Below are 10,891 nucleotides of genomic sequence, written 5' to 3'. Positions count from 1 at the left end.
AGTGCGGCAAGAGCCACGAGGGAGTGTGCAGAGCTAGGGTGTGTTACAAGTGCGGAAAGGAGGGGCATTATGCGAGAGATTGCCCCAAGGGATTCACGGTTTGCTTTCATTGCAACCAGACCGGCCATCGGAAGGCCGAGTGCCCACAGCTACTGCAGGGATCAGCGCAGGGATCTGTACCTACTGCTCGAGCTACTGAGATCCGGCCAGCGAAGGCCGAGGCACCAAAGGCTCGCGGGAGAGCGTTCCAGTTGACAGCGGAGGAGGTCCGTGCAGCGCCCGATGTCGTGGCTGGTATGTATTCTTTCATTTATTTATGTTGAGTATGAGATATTGTGCTTATATTATGATATGCGTAGGTACTTTTCTTGTGAGTTATGTACCTGCTTTGGTGTTATTTGACTCGGGTGCGAGTCGGTAATTTGTGTCGTTAGCATTTAGTCAGCACCTCAGTATCCAGCGGGAGGCGTTGAGTCGACCTCTACGAGTTTCCATAGCTGACGAGAGAGAGGTGTATGCCACTGATGTGATTCGAGGATGTGTACTCGAGATCTTCGGCGTTGAGTTTCCGATTGATTTGGTCCCGATTGCGATGGGAGAGGTGTGTGTCATAGTGGGCATGGATTGGTTGAGCCGTTTTGGGGCTGTTATAGACTGCGAGCGACAGTTGGTGACGATACGAGACCCTAGTGGGGGAGTTCTTACGGTGTACGGCGAGGGTACTCGTTCAGGGTCAGCATTCTGTTCGGCTGCTAGAGCGAGGCAGAGTCTACAACAGGGTTGTAGTGGGTTTGTGGCCTACGTGATGGACACACGAGTAGCAGCGGAGAGGCCTAGTTCTGTTGATGATGTGCCGATAGTGCGAGAGTTCCCGGATGTTTTTCCCGAGGAGTTGTCGGGTGTGCCTCCCGAGAGGCAGGTGGAGTTTCACATCGATTTGGTTCCGGGAGCGGCGCCTACCGCCAAGGCGCCCTATCGCCTTGCGCCACCAGAGATGCAGGAGTTATCCTCACAGCTTCAGGAGCTGTTGGGGAAAGGATTCATCAGGCCGAGTAGCTCACCTTGGGGAGCGCCGATCCTTTTTGTCAAGAAAAAGGATGGTTCACACCGGATGTGCATTGATTACCGGGAGTTGAACAAGTTAACGGTCAAGAACCGTTACCCACTACCGAGGATCGATGGTTTGTTCGATCAGTTGCAGGGAGCGTCTTGGTTTTCTAAGATTAATCTGAGGTTGGGATATCATCAGATGAGAGTGCGTGATGAGGATATCCAGAAGACGGCGTTCAGGACTCGTTATGGGCATTACGAGTTCGTGGTGATGCCTTTTGGGCTCACCAATGCACTGGCGGCGTTCATGGATCTCATGAACAGGGTGTGCAGGCCGATGTTGGATCGTTCGGTGATCGTGTTCATTGATGATATATTGGTGTATTCGAGATCCAGAAAGCAGCATGAGGAGCATTTGAGGGAGGTCCTCGGAGTTCTGAGATCGGAGAGGCTTTACGCCAAATTCTCCAAGTGTGATTTCTGGTTACGAGAGGTCCAGTTCATGGGGCATCTCGTTAACCGGAATGGGATATTGGTCGATCCGGCCAAGATTGAGGCGGTGATGAGCTGGGAGGTGCCGAGATCCCCCACCGAGATCAGGAGTTTTCTGGGGTTGGCCGGCTATTATAGGAGATTTATTAAAGATTTCTCCAAGATTGATGTTCCTCTCACCAGGTTGACCCGCAAGGGCGTGGCTTTCAGTTGGGGCCCGGAGCAACATGCCTCATTCGAAACACTTCGCCAGAGTTTATGCGAAGCCCCAGTGTTAGCCCTTCCGGAGGGGATGGAGGATTTGTGGTGTATTGTGACGCATCGATATCGGGGTTGGGTGCAGTGCTTATGCAGAGGGGTCATGTGATAGCATATGCATCGAGGTAGCTGAAGCCTCATGAGACGAGGTATCCCACCCACGATCTAGAGTTGGGGGCGGTAGTGTTCGCCCTCAAGATCTGGCGTCACTATCTGTATGGGGTTCGGTGTACCATATACACGGACCACAAGAGCTTGAAGTATTTGATGGATCAGCCCAACCTGAATATGCGCCAGAGGAGATGGTTGGATGTGGTAAAGGATTACGATTGTGAGATCCTGTACCACCCGGGCAAAGCTAGTGTTGTAGCTGATGCCCTGAGCCGTAGGGCGGAGAGTGCCCCGATTCGAGACATTTGTATGCGGTTGACGGTGATGACTCCGATGTTGGACACCATTCAGGAGGCCCAGGCAGAGGCTGTGAGACCGGAGAACCGCAAGAGAGAGCGGGTGATTGGGCAGGTATCTGAGTTCGTCACCGATAGCCGAGGGCTTATGACCTTTCAGGGTCGGATTTGGGTGCCATATGCAGGTGGGACACGTACCACCTTGATGGAGGAGGCGCACAGATCGAGGTTCTCGATTCATCCCGGGGCCACTAAGATGTATTTGGATCTAAAGAAAGATTATTGGTGGCCTTGTATGAAGAGGGATGTAGCATGGTTTGTTGAGAGGTGCTTGACCTGTCGCAGGTTTAAGGCCGAGCACCAGCGTCCGCATGGCAAGTTGCAGCCACTTGAGGTTCCCCAATGGAAGTGGGAACAGATTTCTATGGATTTCATCACCAAATTGCCAAGGACCGCGAGGAGTGTCGATGCAATTTGGGTGATCATCGATCGGCTGACGAAGAGCGCGCATTTTCTTGCTATCAGTGAGAGCTCTTCTGTTGAGAGGCTGGCAGAAGTGTATGTGAGAGAGGTGGTATCGCGGCATGGAGTACCGATCTCGATCGTGTCGGATCGAGATGTGCGTTTCACTTCCAGGTTCTGGAAGAAATTCCATGAGGAGTTGGATACGAGGCTGCATTTCAGTACCGCATACCACCCACAGACGGACGGTCAGAGCGAGCGGACGATTCAGACGCTCGAGGACATGCTTAGGGCATGTGTGTTGGACTTCGGAGGAAGTTGGGACACATACCTACCATTGGCTGAGTTTTCCTATAACAACAGCCACCATTCGAGTATTGGTATGCCTCCCTTCGAGTTGTTGTATGGGAGGAGGTGTCGGACTCCCATTTGCTGGGGAGAGGTAGGACAGCGCGTGATGGGCAGCACTGAGATAGTGCTTCAGACGACCGAACAGATACAACAGGTTAGACAAAGGTTGTTGACAGCTCAGAGCCGCCAGAAGAGTTATGCGGATAGGCGACGATCCGAGCTGGAGTTCCAGGTGGGAGACTTCGTACTCCTGAAGGTGTCTCCTTGGAAAGGAGTGATTCGATTCAGGAAGAGGGGCAAGCTGGAGCCCCGGTACATTGGGCCGTTCAGGGTGACCGCGAGGGTGGGCAGGGTAGCGTATCGGTTGGAGCTACCTGCGGAGTTGAGCCAGATTCATGATACCTTCCACGTGTCTCGGTTGAGGAAGTGTATAGCCGACGAGTCGGCGGTGGTGTCGCTGGAGGATATTCAGGTGGATGTGAGCCTAAATTATGCTGAGAGGCCAATCGCGATCCGGGATCGAAAGATCAAGGTTCTGAGGAACAAGGAACTGCCCCTGGTTCAAGTCCAGTGGCAGCATCGGAGAGGGTCCGAGCTGACTTGGGAGCCGGAGTTGGAGATGCGGGAGCAGCATCCAGAGTTGTTTGCGGAGCAAGACTTCGAGGGCGAAGTCTGATTCTAGTGGGGGAGAATTGTAACATCCGGATTTCCAGGTATTATGTTGGATCATGTTTTCTTTTTGTAAAAGAGAGGGACTCGACGAGTCGACGCTTGGACTCGTCGAGTAGGATCGCGTTTCCAGACTGGATTAATGAGCGGACTCGACGAGTCGGAAAGGGGGACTCGACGAGTCCACGCTGTAGGTTGAAACCCTAAATCCCTGGGCCTAAGCCCTATTTAAAGGACCTTATAGCCCTCTTGTGCGGCTACCTGTCCTAAGAGAGTGCCCCTTGAGAGCTTGAGCGAGTTGAGAGAGTGATAAGGCCATATTGATCGATTTTGGTGTGATTTAGCAAAGGAGAAGTTGTTTCCAGCAAGAGGAGGTCAAGAGAGTTGTGGATCCAGGGTTTTCAAGTTCAGATCTACACTATTGAGGTATCAAATCGAACTTTCTTCCTGTTTTGGGTTAAGATCTATGATCTAGGGTTTTCTATAACCTTTTAGGGCTTGAAAAGTTGAGTTTATGGTCCCTTGCTGTGTTAGACCTCAGATCTGGACCCATAGAGGTCCAGAGAGCCTTCCCCATTCTGCTTTGTGTTGGTTTATGGAGGAAAGGAGACTAGGTTGCCATTTTAGAAGCTATTTCACCAAGGAAAGCCTTGGGTGCTTTGCATGTGAGTCAAGTTTCGACCTTTACGTGGTTATTGGTCGTGGAGAAGTCAGATCTATAGTTTAGAGAAGCAGATCTGACCTCAGAAGGTCATTTGAGAGTTGTTATGGGAGCAACTCGCCGAGTCCATAAGTGGACTCGACGAGTCGAGTCGGAGTTGCCCCGCGATTCGTTGCAGAGTAACCCGACGAGTAGAGGAGGGACTCGACGTACCAAGTGAGGCTTAGAAGGATTCAAGGGACCCGCGTGGACTCGCCGAGTCGCCCATGTGCACTCGACGAGTCGGGTCAAAGTCTGACCGTTGATTTTCGTTGACTTTTAGGGTTTTGGTCAACATTTGGACTTTTGGGTCAAGGAAGGGTAAAATGATCTTTTACCCTTCTGAGGGATTGTAGAAGGGGATTTAATCTAGCCTTTGAGAGCCATTATTTATTTGAGGATATTGTGTATGTGATTAGGCGGGGGCTAGATCAGTATATTCGTGTGAGAGATCATCCGAGATATCCGAGGTGAGTCTTCTCACTATACATTACCTAGAGTGGTATCTATGTGTAGACCGGAGGGTCTTGTGTGCTATGTGTATGTATGAGATTATGTGCATTGTGATATATGTATGCTATGTGTTGTATAGACCGGACCGGAGGGTCCAACGATATAGACCGGACCGAAGGGTCCAACGATATAGACCGGACCGAAGGGTCCAACGATACAGACCGGACCGAAGGGTCCAACGAGCTATGACCGGACCAGAGGGTCTAACGAGCTACGGGACTGGAGGGTTCCGCTGAGACACATCGACCAGAGGGTCGCACTGTAGCCTCGAGTGGCGTATGTGTTGTATGTGGTATTTTGGGGAACTCACTAAGCATTTATGCTTACCGTGTTGTGTATTATGTGTTTCAGGTACCAGTGAGGATCGCGGGAAGGCGCCGACATGATCAGTACACACTCATAGAGATTATGTTGAGATTCTAGGAATTGTTTTGTGATGATGAAATTGGATAGATTATGTTTTAATATTGTTTTATGATTAAAAGTACGATTTAAAAATGAAAAATTGTTTTGGAAATTTACGTTGTTACAGTTGTTCTTCTAATAATTGGTATTAGAGTTAGATGATAAAGGAAATATTCGTCTATCATTACAGGAACCGGGGACAACAATCTAGGATCGTTCTTGTTTCATGTATTGACGCTCACCGCAACAAACCACACTATCTGGGCAATTCGTATGAAAGTCATCCTCAACGTTCACCAATGTAGCAATAACACTTTCATTCCAAGCAATTTCTGAAGACTTAATCCTACAAGTCAGCATGATGAGTACAACAAAGGAAATCTGGGAAGCCATCAAAATCCCCCACCTTGGAGCAGACTGGGTAAGAGAATCTCGTTTACAAACTCTCATAAACGAGTTTGATAACTTGAAAGATGAAGGAATCAAGTATAATCGATGAGTTTGCAAGTTAGCTATCGGACATCTCATCAAAATCGACTTCTCTTGGTGAAAAATGAAAGCAAAATTGTTAAGAAATTTCTTACAAGTTTACCAAGAGTATTCATCCACATCGTTCCTTCCATTGAGCAAGTTCTAGACCTAACATGGTAGGGTTCTGTCACAACTGGCATTTTAGCTAGGAAATTCTATTCCTGTATAACCATTCAACTATTGTAAAACTTATATTCTAAGTGAATCTCACTCAATGCACAATTGGATTCACCATTCATGTTCATCAAAGAGTCTGAAACCCTAAGATCCATGGTTTAAGTCCATATTGGACTAGGAGTTCCTTATTGGGCCTAATGGACCAATAAGCCCCCAAATTCAACTTCATTGGACTTAGAAGCCCTAATTGGATCCTTATTGGACCCAATTCATAAATCTAAAACATTTTGGACCATTTGGGTCTAGAATGATCCATTCTAACCCTAATGGGCCTTATTGGGCCATAACTAATGCAATTAACCATTAGTAAGCCATAAGCCCATTCTTTTATTCAAATTGGGCCGTGAATGCTTCCAAGAGCCCAATGGGCCGAAAAACTTGATGATTAGGATCTAAATGTCCTAACTAAAGGTAATGGGCCCAAACTACTCTACCCTTTCTTCTTGGCCCAAAATCTCGGCCCATGTATAAAAAAGAAGTGAAATGGGGGGGGGGGGTTGACTTTGGAGTGCCACCTCTATTTTGCCCAACATGTATCAATGTTAAGATCTCCTATACATCCATGCTAGCCACTTCACCATCTTTCTCTCCCCTCTCATCTTCTATTCTCGGCCAAGAGCCACAACACACACACACACACACTCTTCCAAACACTCTCCAAATACTATCAAAGATCACCCTTGCCTTCAAAGAATCTCGAAAATTTTGCTTGGGTTCAAGGATCTTCATCAAGTGTTTTCAATCTTTGGTAAGTGCTATCAAACACAAACATCTTCTTTCATTTCAACATCAAGAACTTTTTCTTACAAAGCTTTACTCCATTATCACCTTAGAAACTTCTTAAATTCGAAATCTACTCAAGGGAGTTGCTAGGGCCGAAAATCACTTCATCTTTTCACTTCTTCTTCCAAAAACCAAAACATCAAGCAAAGGTGAGTTCATACCCCCCCTCCCCTTTATTTTCGGTTTTCATATGATTTTTGAGGGAGAATGCAAGTAAAATGTGTAGATCTATGTGTTATATGCATGTTTTGTGTGAATTCCTAGTTTATTTGGTAAAAATGTGTTAGATCTTAGTGAATCTCAAAATTTTAAGTATGGTGTAGCAAAGATCTAAAAACTACAACACTATATACATCATATTATCAAGCCAAAAGTGAACACATGTTTAAGATGCAAAAGAATTCAACAAAAACCTTGTTAAAGGTCAAAATTGTCAAGAAAACAAAAGATGAGGGTAAAAAGTGAAAATTCTATTTTTAAAATGGCCAAACAGGTCCTACATGTAATAAAAGGTATTTTTATGCTAAACATGCTTTTAAAAGGGTCAAAAATGAAACTTTAAGCTCATTGGGCCAAACTTTTAGGCCTCACGGCCTTTGGGCCCAATTTACAGAAAAATGGAGATTTAAGGTTTAAAAATGTTATTTGGCCCAAGTTTGAGTCCTAAATGTAAATAAACCAAATTTAGAGGTGAAAATATCAATTATTTTCAAATTGGACCAAAAATGTTAAGTTTTTCAAAATTGGGCCGAAAGTGTAAATTTTTACCAATAAGGGGCTGAAAATGTATTTTTCTGCGAAACAGGGTTTTAAATGTGAAAATATAACATTTTGGGTTAAAACCGTAAATTTATAGACATTTGGGACAAAATTGCAAACTTTTATAAATTATGGACTAAAGTGTCATTTTTACAAAACTTTGGGCCTAAGTTATTAATTTGAGAATTGTTGGCCAAAATGTCGTTTTTACAAAAAGAGGATTTTTATCAACAATCTATTGAACTTCAATTCAAAACAAACAACGGAATAAAACAAAACGAATGAAATACAACAATAGCGATTTATTGGGCCTAATATACACAGTACTTGGCCATTGGACCCTAAGGGCCCAATTAAGTGTATATTGAGCCCAATGCTTTCCGTGATGTGTTTATTGGGTCTTGCAACCCATTTACATGTTAATTTGGGCCTAAGTATTGGATTACATGGTATTGGGCTTTTGTGGCCCATTTACATGCCTATTGGGCCTAAATTACCCTTTTACATGTTATTGGACCTTTGTGGTCCAACTACATGCTAATAGGGCTTGGAATGGAAATTTCACATGTTAATATGACCGTAACTATACCTTTGCGAAATCATTAAATGTCGAATACTTTTATATGTACCTTTCAAAGACAAAAACATACAACATATACGTAAACATTAAACATAGAACAAAAAGGGGTTAAGAATCTAGTGAGACATGTCGGTTGGCACCTCTGAGTGTACAATCGTAGCCTGTAGTTATAATCAGAGTTTCCTAGTAGGAAAGCATGAGTTTTTGTATAGATCTATAACGGGTGACCCCCCACGCCTTCGTTGTTCGCTACAACTAGACTAGGCCAGTCTAGGGCGACAACATCCTCAGTTAAGACTGACATTTGGAAAAATACCAAGATGGGCGACCTAGTCATTATCATGTATGGTTATAACGGCTCATAAAAGGATTCAATACCAAAAGATAACATTTTGAAGATAAATTCTTTAATTGTGTCAATACAAAATGACTTATCTAACGATACAAAAATCTAAACGATGTTATAAAACAGAAAATATCGGATTTTCTGGGGAGATTATTCATATACATTTATCATTTATTCAAAATGCAATGAACCTAAACTACACTCATATAAGAATTTAACTATTAAATTCACACATGCATTTATACTCGATTTTCACATCATTTTCAAAACATTTTTCAGAAGATATCGGATTTTCTGGGTTTTATGAAAGAAACAAAGACTTTTACTCAAATATACTTATGAAATCACCAACATTATATATGTTGACCGTTTTCAAAATAACTTGTATTCTCAGGTAGTCGTTAAGCTGGGAGATATGCAAGTGTGTATGGTTTTGTTTATGTAATATCATTTATCGTACTTTGAACAATTAGAACTTATGTATTTTAACAATGTACTTGATGTGAACAATGCTGGTTGTATTATGTAATGTTGGTGATGAATGTGTTATGTTTCATGTATATTCATTGTGATGATTATTCAATTGTTAGTCACACGAGCCCCCGGACGTTTCCGCCATCTGGTTCGGGGGTGTGACAGGTTGGTATCAGAGCAATGTTTATAGTGAACTAGCATATCTAACCATACATGATATGCAACTATAAACACAATGGGACTAAATAACTCTGAACAAAACAAAAATCTCACACTTATGTGCACATACTAGGATAATAATCTAACAACATCTAATAAAAGCTTCTGGAGGAAATTGAACACTATGATTAAACTTGGGCAGTTATGTACTCATATTAGCGATAAATATAGCCTGATCAACTATATTTATTCAGAATATGACCAACGTGTGTTCGGGGGTAATCATAGCGGGAAATGAATCCAAAAAGCCTACCTTACTCTCCAAAACTCTAGTGAACCCGAAACTTAAATAACTAAAAATATACTATAGGAATAATCAAAACATGACTTGTTCCCGCGCCCCCGTGCAGTCATCATGGATGATGATCAGCAAGGAGTACATTCCTACCAAGCACTAGTGGATCAAGGGATGCTTGAGGAGGATCTCCAAGAGGAACAGGGAGGAGCCCATGACATCGGGCCTGACGAGTACACCGATACCGACTACGAGTTCGAGGGGACTGATGAGGACATGGAGGAAGATAGGGACACGAATGAGGCCCCTGTCGAACCACCTACCGATGAGACACACCAGGACCACCCTACTCCACCAGCGGACCCCGTTGGTGAGGATCGTTCTCCGGAAGCAGAGATCGCCACTCTTTGGCAGCAGTTGTTTGCTATGGAGGCGCGAGTCGTGCAAGCTGAGCAGGAGAGGGATGAGGTCATCAGAGAAATGACTAAGATGGCCCAGTTGTTGGCACAACATTTTGGGATATGACTTCACTATTAACCTTAGACACTTCTTAGTGTGATCAAGATCGGTGGTGTACCTCAGTAGTATTAGGTCTCTCTTAGGCGTACTATGCCATGTACTATCGACTCTATGTTTAAGTGATTACACTACTCATAGAGCCGTTATGCTGCCAGATTTTATAGTTCTATGTACTGTATGCCTTCTGGCAAATTTTCATGTATCAAATCTATTAGTATTAATGAAAATGCTTCATGTTTTATCATGACATTGTTATCTCCTATGTGTTTTACGTTCTTGTTTTATGTTAATGCATGAAATTACCCGAATACACACACTATGCCCCTAGTCTATAGGATCACAAAATCACAAAACAATAGGCACTCAACATCCTTCTATTCCATGACAGAAAGATGCCTCAAAGACCCAACCGTGGAAACAACGCAACACCGACCCCACCTGAGATAAACTCAGTTGCATTCCAGGTAGCAGTGTCTGCTGCAGTCACTGTGGCACTTGCGCATATTCGCAATGGAAACAATGGAGAAGGCAACGGGCAGGGAGGCGGAAGCACCAATCAAGGGACAAACCACGGAGTCGCACGAGCATGCACCTACAAAGACTTCGCCAACGCTAAACCTCGGACCTTTAATGGGACATGAGGTGTGATAGCCCTTAAGCGATGGGTCGAGAAAGTAGAGTCTGTCTTCGAAATCTGCGGATGTCCAGATGAGTGTAAGGTCAAGTTCGCAGCCTGCACATTCATTGACCAAGCCCTTTCCTGGTGGAATGGCCACGTAGAGGCCATGACACTCCCGGTGGCAAACACGATGCCCTGGGAAGAGCTGAAGGAGATGCTGTTAGCAGAATACTGTCCTAGAGGTGAGATTCAGAAGATGGAACAAGAGTTATGGAACCTCACGGTTCAAAACTCCAACATTGACGCATACATATCCCGGTTTATCTTCTGTGTCCCGGGATG

This window comes from Lactuca virosa, chromosome 4 (assembly GCF_052849685.1).
Source record: "Lactuca virosa cultivar CGN04683 chromosome 4, Lactuca_virosa_CGN04683_v6, whole genome shotgun sequence".
NCBI classification, from domain to species: domain Eukaryota; kingdom Viridiplantae; phylum Streptophyta; class Magnoliopsida; order Asterales; family Asteraceae; genus Lactuca; species Lactuca virosa.
Note: the sequence above shows the minus strand (reverse complement) of the source record.